At 35.0% G+C, this 20,311-nt stretch overlaps 1 long non-coding RNA gene across 1 annotated transcript; it reads right to left on the bottom strand.

Annotated features, from left to right (window-relative positions):
• Positions 1–2,792: 2,792 nt before the first annotated feature.
• LOC138161014 (uncharacterized) lies at positions 2,793–20,053 on the bottom strand. The gene is made up of 2 exons (XR_011168244.1): positions 19,950–20,053; positions 2,793–2,944 (listed from the first exon to the last, which is right to left on the bottom strand). It is a non-coding gene; the product is annotated as an uncharacterized lncRNA (long non-coding RNA).
• Positions 20,054–20,311: the final 258 nt, after the last annotated feature.

Below are 20,311 nucleotides of genomic sequence, written 5' to 3'. Positions count from 1 at the left end.
CCCCCTCTCATTCCCTTCCCCCCTACTCTCCTGTAGGGTGAGATACCTTACATAGTGTGTATGCCATTCCATCCCTAAAGCAAATTCTATGAGAATAACGTTGATCCATTCCCTTTTGCCTTCCTGTTCTTCCCTTCCATTTTAACCATTTTCTCTTGCCTCTTCTATGTGAGATAGTTTACCACATTCTGTCCCTCCCCATTGCCTTTCATTATATACCTCTCACACTCCTCAATTTCCCTGTTTAAATATCATCCCCTCCTATTAAATTGGTCCTGTGCCCTCTATCTATGTACACCTGTAAACATATATGCACATATTCACATATGTATTCATATGCCCATATACCCTTCTATATAGACATATATATATACACACACACATATATATGTCTATATTTCTATTCCCTTCAACTATTTTCATACTGTAAAATGCTTCATCAGTTACCATTATTGTTTGTCCATGTAGTAATATTAATATTTCAACTTTGATAAGTCCCTTATGATTTCTTTTCCCTCTTTACCTTCTCATGCTTCTCTTTCATCTTGTATCTGAATGTCAAATTTTCTATTGAACTCTGCTTTTTTTCATCAAGAATGCTTGAAAATCTTCTATTCCACTGAATGACCATATTTTACCCTGAAACATGATACTCAGTTTTCCTGGGTAGGTGATTATTGATTTAATCCCAGCTCCTTTGACCTCCAGAACATCATATTCCAAGCCCTTTGATCCTCCAGTGTAGAAGCTGCCAGATCATGTGTTATCCTGATTGTGTTTCCAGAGTATTCAAATTGTTTCTTCCTGGCTGCTTGTAATATTCTCTCCTTGATCTGGGAATTTCAGAACCTGGCTATAATGTTCCTAGGAGTTTTCTTTTTCAAATATTTTTTTCAGGAGGTGATTTGTGGATTCTTTTAACTTCTATTTTGCTCTCTTATTCTAAAAGATCAGAAGCCTTTTCCTTGACAATTTCTTGAAGCATGCTTAATGAGTTCTTTTTTTCCCTCATGGCTTTTAGGTAGTCCAATGATTTTAAAATTATCTCTCCTGGATCTATTTTCCAGGTCAGTGTTTTTTCCAATGAGATATTTCACATTGCCTTCTATTTTTTTTATTTGTTTTTTATCTTTCTAATAGTATCTTGGTTTCTCAAAACATCACTAGCTTCCATTTGTTTGAGTCTAATTCTGAAGGAATGATTCTCTTTAAGAAGATTTTGAGATTGTTTTTTCCATCTGACAAATTCATCTTTTTAAGGCATTCTTCTCCTCATTGCTTTTTTGAATGTATTTTGCCATTTTTGTTAGTTTATTTTTTTAAGGTGTTATTTTCTTCAGTCAGGTTGTTGACTCTCATTTCATAATTTTATTGCATTATTCTCATTTCTCTTTCCAATTCTTCCTCCACTTCTCTTATTTGCTTTTCAAAATCCTTCTTAAGGTCATCTATGCCCTGTGACCAGTTCATATTTTTCTTTGAAGCTTTTGCTGCAGGAGTTCTGACTTCACTGCCTTCCTCCTGTTCCTTAATTTGATTCTATTTGTCTCCAAAATAGGAGTCTAATGTTGGATTCCTCTGTTTGCTTTGCTTCCCTCATTTACTCATGTTACCATTCAATTACTTGACTGTTGGCCGTTTTGCCACAGTAGGACTCTGTTACCAGACAGGGGATCTTCATACCAAATGCTGGGGTTTTCTCAGCTGCCAAAATCTTAGTGCCCTCTCTGAAGCCTCCACACATTCTGGCAAGCTGGTCGCAAACCCCAGGACCTCCTCCCTAGACTGCAATCCACATCTAAGCAGGTTAAAGCAAGAGTGATTACCCCTCAGACTTCACTTGCCCCCCCCCCTATAATTTGCAGGAGAGGAGCTGAAGCTGCCACAAGGGGGTTGCTTCAGGGCTTCAGGTACTTAGCAGCTTCTCACCCCTGGGTCAAAGGCCAAATACACTCTATATACACTGTGTGTGTGTGTGTGTGTGTGTGTGTGTGTGTGTACAAAATAGCTTACCATTACAAAGTACAAGGTTGGAACACATTAATTGTGTTACCTTAAACTCTGTGACTCTCAGTTTTCCTATTTAAACAATGGAAATAATATTTACTCAGACTAGCACACACACAAGTGTAAAAATTAAAAAAAAATAATAAATAGATATAGAATATGTAACTACACCACAGAGTATAATAGAAAGTTGTAATTATTAACATTTTTAGCATGGTTAAAGCTTTCTAAAAGAACTACTTGTATTAGGTGCCAGAGATAAAAAGATTCAGGGACATGGTTCTTATTTATAAGCAGTAGCCCATCAGCTGATTTTTTCTATAACATTGTATATATAATATCCAGGCTTTTCATTTTATACACAAAAATTTTATGATGAATTATATATTAGAAACTTTTTTGATCATATGCAATAATCTATGACTGCTTATTTTAAGTATCAGTTATTTACATATGAGATTAGACTCTGAAATCCAAGTAAGAAGTCATTTCATAGACTTTTTCAAAAGTTAACTTTTAAAAAAATGTTACATCAAGATTATAATTTGTGCATAAAAAGAAGGCGAAAGGAGTTACAATTCTGTTGTTCAGTTAAGAAAGAAGTTTTGAAAAATACTCTTTTGTTTTAATGGAGATATGCAATGTGGAAACTTACATTTGTATGGTTCACTGATTACCAGAGTAACAGAATATGAATTTAAATGAAGTAATTTAAAATACTTCTTATTTGAATAATCTGAGTAAAAATGAAATGCTGCTACCTGTGAAACCTTGAGCAAGTCAGATTTCTAGGAGAACTGTTGTTTCTTTACTTTTACATAATTTTACCCATGATTGCTTCATACTGTTTCAAGATAGTGTAGGTAACAAAAAACAAACAAACAAAGCAATGATGATCCAGGATATTGGAATGAACTGGAAGCATTTTCTTGTGTGTCTGTAAAAGAGAAAAAAAAATAAAACAAAATCTGAAAAATTATCTTGACAAAGTTTGATTCCTTCTATGGTTTATGAGGTAATGAAAGCATAACATATGTCTGAGTTGAAGTTTTGCTCTCAGTTCTAGTAATTTCTGCTTGTGTTTCCACAGAGAAACAGAGACCGAGACAGATACAGAGAGAGAGAGAGAGAGAGAGAGAGAGAGAGAGAGAGAGAGAGAGAGAGAGAGCCATTTCTGTAAGTGATTTTCCTTTCAATTTCAACCATATTTAGAAAAGAACAACATATTTGCATATAATGAATATTACCAACTTTCTCATGAATATCTCTTCTCAGATGCTGTGAAATGGAACTATGAAAATGTCTAGATTTCATTTTTGTCACTTGAACTAAATTCAATTCAATTCAATTTCATTCAACAATCAGTTATTAAATGTCTGTAATTTGTCATTCATTGAGTTAGGTATTAGGTGTACAAAGATAAAAATGAAAGTTTTACCATAATTAGAGAGCTGCTTCCCTCAAGCAGCTTGCATTCTACTATGTGATATTATGAACATATACACAAAACCTACAGGTATTTACAAATTGATATTCAAATGGAAATGGACATAACACTAGGGAAAGGAGGAATCAGAAACACAGCCTCAGGGAAGAGGTAGCATCTACACCATGTTTGAAGGAAATGAAAGATTCTCCAAGATATTCCAAGTTCCACAGATAGCCATGCTATATCCTCGTATGGAGAGCTAACAGACCTCATGGCATAGGATGGAGTGTGAAGTGAAAATGCAGAGCACGCCGGTCTCGATGTCCCAAGTATTCCCAGCATGGGTAGATTGTGTTTCAACGACTCACCTACTTCTTTCCCATGTCTCATCCTCTAGTGGTAACTCTGAGCGGCTGATATTATTTCTCTACTATAGACCATCATGAGCACTCATCTGGTATTTTTCTTCCAATATCAATCTATCAAATAATATCCTCTCAATACAAAGTAATCAGTGAATATGGCCCCAATAACATTTTAAACATTTGATTCCCCCTCACTAAAACTAAACAAGATCAATTAATATTTTAAGGGCTTTTAAAATTATTTTTCAGGATTTATTTATTTACTTTTAGTTTTCAACATTCATTTCTATAAGATATTATATTCCAAATTTTCTCTCCATCTCTACCCTACCCCCCCACCCCAAGATGGCAAGCATACTGATTATTCTTTCCCCCAGTCTTCCTTCTCACATAGCCACCCCATCCCTCTCCTTCTCCCCTTCCCCCTTACATTCTTATAACTGCCATGGGATGCTCTTAGCATGATTCAGAGATGTGAATAAGAAATGATCAGGCCATGTGGGTAGTTCCAGGAAGAATGATGAACTCCATTTATTGATTCTTAGGACAAGGTTTTTATAGAGAAATGAGACAAAGGAAGAGGACTCAAGTTTTCTAATCATTACCTAGTCTGTTGTATCCTGGAAGTAGCACAGATTAGAAAATTTGATAAGGATTTGTTATCTAGTAGACCCAAATCTTAGGGTAAGACCTTTGATTTAGGCCTCAGGTATCTGCTAATGTAGCCACAGTCATAAACACATACAATTGAGAGCAAACTTCAAAGCCAAAGCTGCAGTCCTCAAAAGAAATCACATTTAGAGCTGACCACCCAAAGATACCTTATTGCTGAATCAAATATTTTGGCTCTCAGTAACTAAAATCTTGGTATAACCTATTGATCTCAGAACTCATGTAACATCCTTATAAGTGTAATCCATAACATACAACTCAGGAACTAACAACAAAAAGTCGCATCTCTTTTAAAGTCCACTATTAAGATTTAATATCTGAGTTGTGAACCAGGCTTCTATGGTTCCTCATGTCTACCCCAATACCTGTATATCTTATTTCCCAGTTGAGTACAACAAAAAATTTTTAACATTAGTCTTTAAAACTTTAAGTTCCAGATTCTCTCCCTTTTCCACTTTTTAACCACCCCCACTGGGAAGACAAGCAATGCAATTTGGTTATGCATGTCTAATTATGGAAAGCATTTTCATAGTAGTCATGTTGTGAAAGATTATATTTCCCTACATCCTATTACACCCCCCATTTATTCTATTTTCTCCTTTGACCCTGTCCCTTTTCAAAAGTGTTCACTTCTGACTATCCCTTCCTTCAATATGCCCCCCCCCCTTGTTGTCCCCTTCCCCCTACTTTCCTGTAGGGTAAGATAGCCAAAGATCAATGAATTTTTTCAGAAAAAAAATGTTTACTGAGTAGAAATAGTAAGAGAATTGAAGGTAAACAATATCAATGATGACAACTAAGAACATGGCATCTTATTCTCACTTTTACATATATGTCTTCTAGGTCCCTGGGAGTAGATAATCAAAACTAAAGTGGTGACTATCCAAAACGTCTCCAGAACTTCACTTCTGGGTATGATGTTGTTGAAGGATGAGCTGATTTTTATTTGTAGAATATGTGCTCTTAGTTGCTTAGTCAGTTTATTGTTGGACTGATTCAAACAAGGATTCTTCAAAGCTGGCTTCTTGCTGGTCAAGTCAACTGTGGCTGCCAGGTGATTATTAAAAACTTCAATTACTGGATCTCCAGTGGGTCTTCTAAACTTTTGTGTTTATAAAACCATAATTGTTCTATCTGCCTCTGAAATTCATTTATTTAAGATCAAGAAAGAGCAGAAAATGCAGAGATAGAGCAAACATAAATACTCTTATTTTCACAGTCATCTCATTAAGAATGTATATTTATATATGAACATAAATATATAAAAACACATGAATGTATACATTTATATTCACAGATTAAACACCTATATATACACACATATATGTTTATATATATTTGTCAATACTAGGCAGAGTATAATTCATATACTCAAACTCAAGGACTTGTATCTTGATGGATTGTTATTGATGAAGTCTGAAAAAATGGTGGAAAACAGATTAAGTAGGACTTTAAATGCCAGTCAGAGATGGTATTTTATCCTAAAAGCAAAAGGGAAATATGGTTTGCTTATTTGTTTTGGGGATTGGTTATATGTGCAGCATTCAGCATTGTTTTCAAAATGTTTATCTGACAGTTTTTATTTGGAAGCATGCACAAAAGCATATAAAATTGTGCATACCATTTGACCCAACAATATTACTTTCAGGCCAGTATCCCCAAGAATCAAATAGAAGGGAAAGGTCCTATTTGTACAAAAATGTTTACAACACCTCTTTTGTGGTGGTACAGAATTGGAAACTGAGGGATTGCCCAACAATTGGGGAAGAGCTGAGCAAATTTTTTATATGATTGTGATCAAATACCATTGTGCTATAAGAAACGATAAGCATCATGGTTTGATAAGGATTTCAGAAAAAGGTGCAGAGTCTTATATGAACTAAAGGAAAGTGAAAAAAAAAGTGAAACAGGAGAATACCATATACAGTAATAGCAATATTCATTAAAAGTGAAAGACTTAGCTGTTTAGATTAATACAATGATCCAAGACAATTCCAAAGGATTCATGAAAAAAAAATCTAACTCCAGAGGGATAAGTGATGAAATCTGAATGCAGACTGATGAACCATACCTTTAAAAATTGTTTTAACATTTGGGGGCTGCTAGGTGGTGTAGTGAGTAGAGAACCAGCCTTGGGTTCAGAAGGACCTGAATTCAAATCCTGAGTCAGACACTTAACACAAAAACTAGCCATGTGACCTTGAGCAAGTCACAACCCCAATTGCTGTACCTTCCCCCCTCCAAAAAGACAAAAAAATAAATGTTTTCATGTGTGTGGCTATGGGTGTGTATGTGGACTCGTGTGTGTCTGTGTGTGTGTTTGCAATGTGCTTAATATGGAAATATGTTATCTTTCATTTCCCATGTACAATTGATCTTTTGACTTGCCTCTTCAATGGGTGGGAGAGGAATAGGAGGGAGAGAGAATTCAGAACTCAAACAGCCCCCTTTTTTGAAAACAGAAACACCAACAAAGCCACTATTACAGTATTCCAAGAAAGAGGTAATAAAAACCTGAATTACCGTGAAGTATGTATAAGCTTAAAGGAGAAGAGATATGTGGAGAATATTTTGATAAAATGATTTACACAACTTTTTAAATTGATTAATATATAGTTTGAAGCAGATGTAAAGTCAATAACTATTTCTGCCCATTATGTGTGTATATATGCATATATCATGAGTCTCATATAAAACACATGTATTACACACATATGTATATATACACATTAACCTATATATGTATACATAAACACACATATATACACATATACATACATACATACATACATACATACATACATACTATTTTATTAATCCCAACCATGAAGGGAGATCTCAGGAGGGACATAGAGTTCATATTTCAGCACTTATTTTCTACCAGTGTATTTATAGTGCCTTGCTCTTTCATGGTAGGTATAGGTGTGTTGACAAATCAGTCATAGTCTAGGTGTCAGATTAATGCTTTCAGGAAAGGGATCATAAGGGGATTCCAGTTGATTCAGGGCAATTAAACCCAGTCCTTTGAACTGGAAAGAAGTGGTGAATAATGCATAATCACACTTTAGTAAGACACAGACCATAAGGAGGCCAACGCTAAAGGGGTGGTGTGGAGAACTGGGAAGTAGAGGAAGGCAGACAGAAGGAGAAATGGAGATGGGAGGAGGAAGAGCACATGGAATCATGTAACAGTGAATCAGTCCTGGGGGCCCTTAGGGAAGTTCTAGCTCAATCACAGTTGAAAGAGTGCTTAACGTAGGACTTGGGGGATGTATTGGTTTCTCATTTGAGGGATTATTGTTTTCTGATTTGAGGGGAATTGTTATAACCTGACAACCTTAGGTTTGCTTCATTAATATAAGATTCTTTTGGTTTTATATCATATCTGGCACTTGTCTGTAATTTATGGACAGTGGGCCATTTTGTTGGGGCCTAGCTCTCTTCTCTTAATTTGACACATAATTGGGAGCTGAGATGGCAGTGTAAAAGAAGACATTCTCCCAACTTTCCTTAATTCTTCTCCAAACAACATTCAAACAAAGCCTCAAAATGAATCCAAGAGCAGCAAAAGCAACCAAAGCCAGAGAGAAGCAATGTCCTGCTGCAAGGTAACTTGCATAGTCGGATGGAAGGGTGCATCTTATGGGGTAAGAGGAGATCCCAGTGCAGAGCACACCATACTTGGTATGCCAGAAGTGAGGTTGCCTGGCCCCAGTAAGCAACCAGTAGTGGCTCACACCCATGCAAATTAGCAAAAGGGCATGGGGACCACTGGATTGGTGACAGTGATTTCCAGAGCTCTCAGAGCATAGACAGTAAATGGGTAGGGCTACTGGTCAGAAGGAAAATACTGGGGATCCATAGTTGACACAGGTATAGTACTCTGTTACATTGCTCATACTGGGATTCAGGTCTCAGTCCCAGAGAAGTAGGAGTGGTAGCACACAAGAGCTCCTGCCTACAGGGGATAAACAGAAAGGTTCCTTTGGTTGGTCACAACCGTAGAACAGATAAGGACAGCACACAGCTCCCTAGATCATACTACCTAAGAAGAACTAAAAAATCAGACTCCCAGAGCTAGTTCTGAAAATAACACAACAACAACAACAAAAAAAAACCTTAAGCTTTGGATAATCCCTACTCTTCCCCATAGTATAAAGTTAAAAGTCAATAAAGATGTTGGAAAAATAAGACAACAGCCAAAAAAACAAACAAATAAACAAAAAATCCAACAATGGAGACAACATGGTGATATGGAATATCAAAACACAAACTCAGAAGAGAACAAGAGTGTCAAAACGACTACATTCAATGCCTTAAAAAATGTAACTCAATCTCAGGTTCAAAAATAACTTTTGTGAGAACTCAAAAAAGATTTTAAGAATCACATGAAGAGAGATAGAGGAAAAACTGGGGAAAGAAATGAGCGTGATATAAGCAAATCATGAGACAAGATTCAATAGTTTGGTAAAGAAAAGACAAAAAATATTGAAAAATACTACTTTAAAAACCACAATAGTCCAAATGTTAAAGGAGTCACAAAAATCCACTCATGAGGATAACTTCATTTTTAATTAAATTTTTTTAGTTTTCAACATTAATTTCCACATGTTGAGTTCCAAATTTTCTCCTCATCTCTCCCCTACCACACTCCCCAAGATGACTAGCATATTGATTATCCTTCCTCCAGTCTTTCCTCTCTTATTTCCCTCCTATTATCCCTTACCCTCTTGTCCCTTACTTTCTTATAGGGCAAGGTTAATTTCTATACCCCATTGCCTATGCATCTTATTTATACTTGCATGTAACAACAATTATTTAACATTTGTTTTTAAAACTTTTTGTTCAAAATTGTCTCCTTTCTTCCCTATTCACTCAACCACATTGAGAAGACAAGCAATTCAATATAGGTTCTACATGTGTAACTATCCCAAACATTTCCATAGGGGTCATTTTGTGAAAGACTAATTATATTTCCCTCCATCCTATCCTGCCCCCACATTTATTCTGTTTTCTCTTTTTATCCTGCCCCTTTTCCAGTGTTTGCTTCTGACCACCCCCTCTCCCAATCTGTTCTCCCTTCTATTATCCCCCTTATCTCCTTTCCCCCTTACTTTTCTGTAGGGTAAGATACCCAATTCAGGGCACATGCCATTATTCCCTCCTAAAGACAAATCCAGTGAGAGTAAGGTTGACTAATTCCCTTTCACCTCCTTGCTCTTTCCCTCCATAGGAACAGCTTTCTCTTGCTGTAATGTAATGTAATGGAAGGCAACTTCCCAAGGTTCAGAATACCAGCATAGGGGCTCTCCATTTTATTCAGTGACAAATTAAGAACAGAGAAGGTCAAAACATGACATCATTCAAAACACAGCATTTACTAAGTGTGATTAAATAATCTCCAAGTACTACCCCACCCCAGGACCTTCCATTCATTCAATCAATTACAAAGTCCCTGTTCTAAGTACTTCTCCACCCCTAGGCTGTACCTTCATTTAGTCCATTACAAAGCCCCTCTTCTCAAATGGAGATTAGTTTCCAAACATAAGTAAAGTACATTCATTTGTTCAACCATAGAACACAAAAAGGTCAAAAGTTCCTCACCCTTGGATCACAATTGAATCTACCCCAGAGTTACATCAAGTTTAAGCACAGCACTTAATACCCAAATGGAGGTGTTTTCTTCATCTTGACACAGGCAAGTTCTCTGCAATCTTAGTTCCTGGGGAGACAAGGCTTAGCAAGGCCATAAGATACATTGCCAGTCTCTTCATTGATTCATCCTGTGTCTGCAGAACAGTCCTAGAACCCCTGAAAACATTAGCAAAACCCTCTCCCAGGATTTCTGTAAACATACAGCAAGAAAATCCTTCTTCAGGGCTTCTGAACCAACAGAAAGGTTCCCAGACCCCTGCAACAACAGCACTGTCCTTCACCAGTGGACAGTATTCACTCTCTTGTCTGCAGGACAGTCTCAGGAGCTCTTAGCCAACAGCCAGGTTCCAGAACTTCTTCAACAGGGCTGTCTTTCACCAGTGGACAAATCTGGCAAAACAACATCCAAACAGACAGACAAAGTACCAGCAAAACATCCATGTCTCCTCAGTCCTTGGCAGCTCCAGGGGCAGGTCTCAAAAGTCCAGGGCGATTCAAAGTGGCCCTCAGCAATCCTCTCAGTCTCTCTCTGCCTCCACGAGGGTGCTGCTTCCAAAAACTTCTTCTGCCTCTCTCTTGTCTCTCCAAATCCACATCACCAGCTAGTCCCAGTTCAGGATTCTCTTTTACATCAAGAAGTCCATCCCACAGGTGGGATTAACAAGCTCTGGGTTTTAACACAATCAATTTGAAAACCAAGCCAATACAGGGGGATCTTTATATTCCATTACTATCACACTTGCCTCTCTTATATGAGCTAATTTATCCTATTCTATCTCTCCCTTTCTCCTTCTCCCAATACATTCCTCTCTCACCTCTTAATTTGTTTATTTTATATCATCCCTTCATATTCAACTCAACCTGTGCTCTCTGTCTATGTATACATATGCATACACACACTCAAAAAAAATATGATCTTTTTTTGTGGAAATGTAAGCAGTTCAACTTGAATAAGTTCCCTATGATTTCTGTTTCCTGTTTCCCTTTCCATGCTTCTCTTGCTTCTTATATTTGAAAGTCAAATTCTCTGTTAAATTCTGTTTTTTTTTTCAAGAATGTGTGAAAGTAATTTCATTCATTATCCATATTTTCCCCTGAAATTTTATACTGTTTTTTTTTTCCAGGTAAAGGATTTCTGGTTTAAATTCTAGCCCCTCCAACCTCCGGAATATTATATTTCAAGCACTGCCAATCCCTTAATGTAGAAACTGCTAGTTTTTTTGTTATCATTATTGTGTTTCTACAATACTCAAACTGTTTCTTCTTGACTGCTTATAATATTTTCTCCTATATTTGAGAACTCTGGAATGTGGTTATAATATTAATAGGAATTTTCTTTTTGGGATCTTTTTGAAGAGGGGATAGGTGTATTCTTTCAATATCTATTTTATCTTCTGAATCTATGATATTAGGGCAATTACCTTAATTTTTGAAAGATGATGTCTAGTTTCTTTTTTTGATCGTGACTTTCAGGTGGCCCTACAATTTTTGAGTTATCTGTCCTGCATCTATTTTCCAGGTCAGTGGTGTTTTCAATGAGATATTTTGTATTGTCTTTTTTTCCCATTCTTTTCGATCTGTTTAATAATATCTTGATTTCAATTAAATATTGGTTTCCATTTGTCTATTTTACAGAATTATTTTCTTCCGTAAACTTTTGGATGTCCTTTTCCATTTGACCAGTTTTGCTATTTAAGGTATTATTCTTCTCATTACTTTTTTAGACCTCTTTTTGCCATTTGAGGTAGTCTATTTAAAAAAAAAAAGGATTTTCTTCAGTATTTTTGGGTCTCCTTTAGCAAGCTGTTGACTAATTTTTCATGATTTTCTTGCATCATTCTTATTTCTCTTTCCAATTTTTCCTCTACTTCTCTTACTTCCTTTTCAAAATCCTTTTTTAGCTCCTCCATGGCCTGTTTCCAATTCATATTTTTCTTTGAGGCTTTTAATGCAGGAGTTTGGACTTTGTTTTCTTCTTCTGATTCTGTTTTCATCTTCTTTGTCACCAAAGACATATTCTATATTTTATTTTATTTTCCTCTTTTTGCTCATTTTCCTAAGCAATTACTTGACTTTAGAAATCTTCACCACTCTAGAACTCTGCTTTCACAGTAAAGAGTGTTCTTTCCCAAATTTCTGAGATTTTTTGCAGCTATTTTCAGAGCTATCTCTAAACACCTTCATCAAAATTGTGAGAACTCCCTCTCCACTGCAAACTCTGCCACACCAGTGATCCTCTTTACCCTGGGAACAAAATCAAAGACTGTGACCTAGATCCATGCAGGGCAAAGAAAGAAAATACTGCCTCAGTGTTAATACATTCCTGCAATTGGTCTCTGACAACCACTTGGTTCGCCCACCATCTATGGATCTGGGCTTCCAGAAGGTGCTGCAGCTTCTGCCATCACCTCCACTGCCTTGGGTCCTGGAGCCAGATAGTGCTCTTCTGTCACCCAGGTCCAAAAGGTTCTCACAGCTTACCTTCTGATTTCTTCTTGGCTTTTATGAGTTGAGAAGTTTAGAAACCACCACAACTCCTGGTGATCCAATCTGTTGAGGTCTTCCCTGGCCCACCCTGTGCTAGCTTGACCCTTGCAGGACTTTGCTGCACTCCTGCTGCAGTGCAATAGATGCTGCTTTTCAGCCTACCATGCTGTCTTCAGACGGAGATGTGTTTTAGGATATCATTTTGTTTGTTCTTCAGCTCCAAATTTTGTTTAGAGTCATTTTTACAGGCATTTGAGGTGATTGGGGGATGAACTGAATCAAATTCCAGCTTTTATTCCCCCATCTTAATTCCACCCTAAGAAGAACTTTTTAAAAAGGAGAAATGGCCAAATGGAAAAAAAAATAAAAGATATACAAAATTTTCAAAAACAAAAGTTATTGAAGAAAATAAGACCTTAAAAGTAGAATTGGACAAATGAAAAGGGAGGTCAAAAGGCTCATTGAAAAAAAATTCCTAACAAATTAGATCAGTGGGGTGCCTAGGTGGCACAGTGAGTAAAAGTGGCAGCCCCAGAGTCAGCAGGACCCAGTATCGGTTCCTGGCTTCAGATACTTAAACACCCACACAAAATAACTGGCCATATAACATTGGACAAGTTACTTTACCCGGATTGCTTTAAAATAAGTTTTAGAACTGGGCAAGTAGAAGATAATCATTCCATGAGACATTAACAAACAGTATAACAAAATGAAAAGAATGAAAAAATGGAAGAAAATGTGAACTATAACTTTGGAACAAAAATACTGAGCAAGGAGAGATAATTTAAGAATTATTGGTCTAGCACTGGCCCTAAAGTCGAGGACCTCACTTCAAATACAGCCTCAAACATTTAATACTTACTAGCCATGTAACCTTGGGCAAATCACTTAAACCCAATTACCCTTCCCTCCCCCTCAAAAAAGCCAAAAAAAAAAATAACATGATCAAAAAAGAACTTGTAAATCATATTTCAAAGAATTCTTAAGGAAAATTGTCCTAGAATGGGGAAGTAAAATGTTTTAGTTAGTATTTCTTTATGAGGATTTCTTAATTTCCCTTTTTCCCTTTTTTTTAAATTTAGCACACATCTTTCTTTCTTGAAATGGGAGGTAGATTTGGATTGACCACTTAATAAGCCATTGAAGAGCTCCGCTAGTGAAGAATTTAATTTAGAGAAACAAAGCTGCCGTTTTCAGATAAAATTATTGCTATCACTACCCAGTCAGGAATGGATCTCTCTGGAGGAGCCAGTGATTTATATATGCAAATATAATATGCACACACATTACACACATATATACATATATATATATAAATATGCACACACACATATGTGTGTATACAAACATATATGACTGTATATACACATTGATAGCTTTATGTTTATACATAAACTTATATAAGAACTTAGTTTCTAGTGAAATTTAAAGCAACATATATTGTTTCAACTTTCAGTACTTATTTCTATGAATAAGTATTATTAACTAAATAATATTAAATCTATGAAGAATTTATAATTTCAGAGAGATGCTTGAAATCAGAAAACCCATTTTTTCATCTCTGATTTCCTCATTTTTTTCCAAAAGAAGACAGTTCTAATTGTCCACCTATAAAAGTGCCAAAAAGAGCATGCAGACTAACTTTTAGATGAAAAATATTGGTTGGTTCCCACACTTTCTTCTTCCCTCAATAATGTTTACCCCCAAATCATTATGACTTCTCTCTTTCCCCCCCCCATAATTATCTCCTTGCATGCTAGAAGAATTAGGGTCAGTTATTAGATACATTTAAAGGGGTCCCTCTTTAATGCAAACGAACTTGCTTGGAGATCAGTCAGTTAAAAAATATTTATTAAGCTTTTTTATAGTGTCAGGCCCTGTGATAAGTTGTGGGAAAAGGTAAAATGTTTTCCCTTTTGAAACTTATATTCTAATGGAAGAAACAAGAATAAAAAAAAAATAAATACATTCTCTTTAACTTGGGCTATGAGTCCAAGATTTTAACTTAAGAAGATATTGAAATGTGTGAAACCTCAAGAGAAATTTAATTTGGGGCTGCTTCAGACCCTACATGCATTTGAGTTATTGTGTTTTTTTTATCTTTAATCACATACTATTACATTTCTATGGGTGACTGCATAACAATAGGGAGCCATTCCAGCTGTTCATGAGAGAAATTACTCAGAGGATGCAAATAAAATACTGTAGAGAATCAATATTCATGAAAGTTTGCTCCCAGTTTGATTCAGTCTTTTCAATAATAAAAGGAAATCACCTTGTAACGTTAGAGAAAGGGTATGAGACATATATGATTGGGAGATCTTTATTTCTCGAACTTTATAATACGACTTTATTACTAATGTATGATGAAGCTTATCCCTTGCGTCTTGTAAGAAGAAATGTTTAATTCCAGCAGCAGTGTTTGGGGATTTAGAAACAAACAAAATGTGCAATTCTATTTGATTGTACCCTAAAACAAACTTAGGAGCAGGAGACTGCATAGTCATTCACTACCTTTCCCTCCATATCTTCCAATGACACCATAAAGGTGATCAGAATGGGAGGGTCTTATGTTTGTGATCACATACCAAAATGTTTTGAATAGAGAGTTCTGTGAAATCATTTTTCAGAGTCTGATTGCTTGAGTTGCCTGTCAAACTTGCTACAATAAGAAAAGAAAATAAATAACAGGTAGCATAATGTAGCTAATAACACATTTGACAGCTGCTACAGAGCCTATCTCCCTCAAGAACCTTGAATAAGACTTACAGCTGTGGAAGGCATCAGGTCTCCAGGGCTGCAATTCTGTGCCTCAGCATATGTGGATATTGCTTTGCTTTGATTCAAATTTTTAGCTTAGAAAGTATAACATAAAGATGTTATGGGGTGGGAGGGGGAGAGAATCGAGCATTCAGCTTAATACATTATGCTAGAGGCAAATCTCAAAACTGTAGTGTCCATCAGCATTTAGCAAATTGTATTGACATATGTGATTTTTTTTTTAATTTCAGATGTCTTTTGATTCTTTTACATAATCCTGCATACAGGGATCCAAGCCCAAAACAGGGAATATTTGTGAAAAAATATATGAGTTTTGTTCAAACAGCTTCACGGTGAAGGTTGAAGGTTGTAGGTTGTCTCTGGTATACTTTTGGTATTCAAGGACTCCCTAAGACACAAAAAAGCTTGTTTCATCTCTGTAATACAAAATAATATGCATTCATACTATACATAATTAACCCAGTCTATTCCTTAGGTTGATCCTTATCTAAGAACATAGAAAATAGATTACTTCACCAAAAATGGCCTCTATTAAATTGATTCTAAATACTACAATCATTTCATGATCTCACTGATATAAATGTTCATTTTAATGATGCAGATTTCCATCCCTTTATGCCTGCCCATAATGTGTAACTATTCTTTATCTACTCTTCTAAGATTTATACTAAATGTTTACTTAATGCACTTGGGGATTTGTTCTATTTCTCTTATTTATTTGAAAGATAATAATGAAGTATGTGGTCTATCCATCAGTTATCCCTAGTTTCCCCATATGACCAGACCACTTTACTTTTCTCATATAGTACTGTTACAAACTCATTTTGAAATTCTCATTGTAACGTATTGGTGGCTTCATCATAACCACCATTCTATGACCATTTGGGTGATATTCATTTTCATGTTTGAAAATTTCATCAAAATGCTTGATTCTGTGGAGAGGTTAAAAATTCCTGATATGGATTTTTTTTTTCAAATAGAGAAAAGAAAGAAAAAGTACAAAAAGCTATAGTACATGCATGACCAAAAGTTGCATAAACTGCTATGGGACTTCTGTGGCAGGAGAAATAATTTCCAGGTAGAATGATTAATGAAGGCTTCATGGATGTATGATTTGGACTGGGAAAGTTAGACCAGGTTTCCTGAATACTCATTGGAGAACCAAAATAAACTAGGACAACACTCATTGAAATATTTCTAGAAATTTCTGGAATTAAACCAAATTAAACGCAAAAGGTAAAATACATACATGCACACACATACAAACATGCATAATTATAAACATATAAACATGTATATCCAAATATATAAACACATACACAATACATATATACACATGCACATGTACATATACCTATATACCCATACATACAAATGTATGCACATACACACATATATATATCTACCCATACACAAATATGTATAGATAGATATAAAATATAAATATATAATATACACACTTACACACATGCACACTTGTATATGCATATATTGCATACATACATATATTTGTCTATATGCATATGTATATAAATATACATTCATATGAGCATATATAGGTATAGATAGATACAGAGATAGCTAGATAGCTAAATAGATAGATAGATGGATAGATAGATAGATATAGATAGAGAGATAGAGAGATAGGCATCTTGCCATAAAGCCTGCAAAAATATTCCTAAAATGATGCAATTTGGTTTTAGAATTTTAGCTGTGCTAAGGTTGCTGATGATCTGAGCCCATTCAGGAAGAAAGGGAGATGTTAGTTCCTTGAGAGCACTGACTTTTCTATCATCTGTCTGCCCATCTGTTTATCTGTCTGTCTGTCTATATGCCTCCTGTTCTACTTATCATTCAAACTACTTATTCATGCATCCATTTATATACTCATTTATGCATATGAGTATTTGTATTCCTATCTCTAGCACAGTACCTGGTATATAATAAGAGTCTACTTGATCTGAATTAGGTTGTGAATTGAAGTTTGCATAGAAAAGTCACATTAGATAATTCAAAATTATATCTCCTTTTAAATGAATTTTTATAATATTTGCCTAGGCAGGCTTAAATTTAATCAATCAATTAATAATTTACTATTTTATTTTGCCTAAGGAATTTATGTCTTAGCAATGCCAAACCTTTCTATTGTACAGAACTAACCATGACCTGTTTATTGAGACCTGTGCTCCACTTGTTATTATTATAGTATAAGGACATCTGTCCAGGAAATTATTTTACTTTATTTCTGGTGGATCAACACATTTTAAAAAATTTATTCATTTTAAACTTAAATTGGGGATTTGATCAAGCAACTAAAAAGTGAATGACTAGATTCTATTACCAATTCCCTAAGGTATCTAGACTGTCAGGAAATTTTATTTTGTAATTGTTTTCATTTCCTTATGTAAATGTGAGTTTTTATTTTGCATACACAATTGGGATTTATTTCACCGAACCTTGTACCAATATTAAGCAGACAATAAGATCTACATGGTAATTTTGTGAATAGTATTCCAGAAAAACGTTTTTTTTTTTTTTACCATAAATGGTTATCTTTTTTTTTCTCATAAATAAAGACTGGGAACAACAATAATGTTAAATAATATATACCATAGGAGACAATGAAATATATAAATTTACATGTGAAAAAGTTTTTTAAATATAACTTTGACATACCTCATTGTTAAACATAATATTTTCTTCTCAAAGCATTTAAAACCACATATGGAGACACAACTTGACTGACTAAATTGTACGTATCACACATACTATACCACATCTAGAATAGAGACAATTAAAAAATCCACTGTAATTTCTTGACTTCACAGAAAATATTTTTTCAAGTGAAAAGACACATTTAATTCAGGGTTTAAAAAAACATTTGCCTTACATATATGAACATTATTCCAGGTTGAGAAAGGTTATACCTCATAGGAAAAAAGACCTTTTGATAAATCTTTTATCATTGATCTCTGAGTTATAATCATGACCAACTGAAGAGACACTGAAAAAGTATGTGTATGGGGGTGGGATGGGCTAGGAGGGTGCTTTTCTTAGATGGTACTTTCCTTTTAATGGTTATAATTAAAAATTATTTGGGAAGAATGATGAGTTATATCACGTATTCCTCCACCCATTGCCCACTACCTTTTAAGCATTCCTTTATTCCTAATTAATACTCCTGGGTCATCTCTCCTCTATTCAATCAATTTTACATATACCATCTGAAATAATTTTGCTAAAACATAATTCTGACCACAGTGTAAGCCCCTCCTTCCTATGCACACCACACTCATCCACTCTATTTGTACTTTACCAATTCCCAAGTTGACCAAAAATTCCTCATTCTAGAGTTTTCAGACTTTTATAAACTAGTCCTGCCTCTAGCCTTATTTATCCAGGAATTCATGTATGTAAAAATATACATGTGTCCATACTTACACAGCTACTACTACTACTACTACTACTACTACGACGATGACTACTACTACTACTACTATACTACTACAAATAATGTATCATCCATCATCTTCCTGATATCTTCCTATAATCCTAGACTTCTTGCTTTTCCTCATACTCATATGAAAACACAATTAAAATATCTGAGTATGAATAGGAAATTAAGGCATAATGCAGTCATTAAGCAAGACCATCTTAAAAACAGAAATGTTAAGTTGAATTTAGAGATGATTAGTAGAAACAAAAGTAAATATTTTTAATATGGATTGATCATACCCAATAACTGACTTTCCCTAGTAATCACAGTGTTAGCTACAGATTGTTAAAATGCTAAGTGCAAAATGTGTTTCTTGTCAAAATAAAAAATAATGATTATCTTTGGAATTTATATTGAACTTTAATTTTGCCAAGCACAAATATTTCATAAATATCACCTTATTTTATCTTCACAGCAACCCTGAGCAGGAATTATTATTATACCCATTTTACAGATAAGAAAACTAAAACTGTATGTGGTTTTAGATTCTTTGATAAGAAAATATGATTTTAAGTGACTCATCCAGAGTCATATAGTTGCTAAGTTTCTAAGACAATATTTGAATACAAGTCTTCCTGACTCTAAGTGCAATGTTTTATCCATTGGGCCACCTAGTAGCTATTCTTTAATATACAAATTAACACTGCTGCCTTATTTTGTCTATGTACCAGGCAGTCATGTGTCATATAAAGTACATGATATATTCTGAGAGATGAGTGAGACTGCCAGAGTTTGATGGGATGGAATCACCAATCAATCATTAATCCTGTTTAAACATTTTATTAAAGTTTATGTGTGCATAATCATAATTAAGTGACTATATAGATTATATTTTCCATTTTTAGCTAAACTAATCCTTCTAAAATGAACAGAATCTTTAAAAATATTTCTACAAAGAAATCAGTATTTAAAGATAAAATGAATAATGTGAGCACAAGAAAAAGAAAAAGTGAATGACTGACTTGAAGTTTCTCAAACTGCTACTCTTTGATCTTCATTAGCCAAATTAAATGGTAAAAAATATTATCATCTAATCACATCTGATTATCAAGGTTACCTGGTGCCAGTTTACGAAGCAGCAAAGAAGAAGGCAAAGGGATGATGTGGATGGAGAACGAATTTATTCACCAGTTCTCTATAGCAGTGACAGAGAAAGTTCAGGCAGAGGACTTTTTATGCTGTTCAGTGAGCCAGACAAGTCGGCTATTGTTCATGATTATAAAAAGTTCGGGGTAGAAATGCCTTTCATTTTTTATTTACAGGCATCTGGCCACTAGCTCTGCCTTATGTCCTTTCTACTTCAATTCCCATGTATTTTCTATATGGCTCAAAAGTTCCCTTATACTTATCAATTTAAATCTCCCTTGATCCTTCAGGTCTTCCTACCATGAGAGTAAAAATACAATGGCCAAAAATACC

Source organism: Petaurus breviceps, unplaced genomic scaffold (genome assembly GCF_028583685.1).
Source record: "Petaurus breviceps papuanus isolate PSGF00001 unplaced genomic scaffold, PetGlider_PUasm1.0 183, whole genome shotgun sequence".
In the NCBI taxonomy this organism is placed as follows: domain Eukaryota; kingdom Metazoa; phylum Chordata; class Mammalia; order Diprotodontia; family Petauridae; genus Petaurus; species Petaurus breviceps.
Note: the sequence above shows the minus strand (reverse complement) of the source record. Positions and strands in the feature narration are given on the sequence as shown.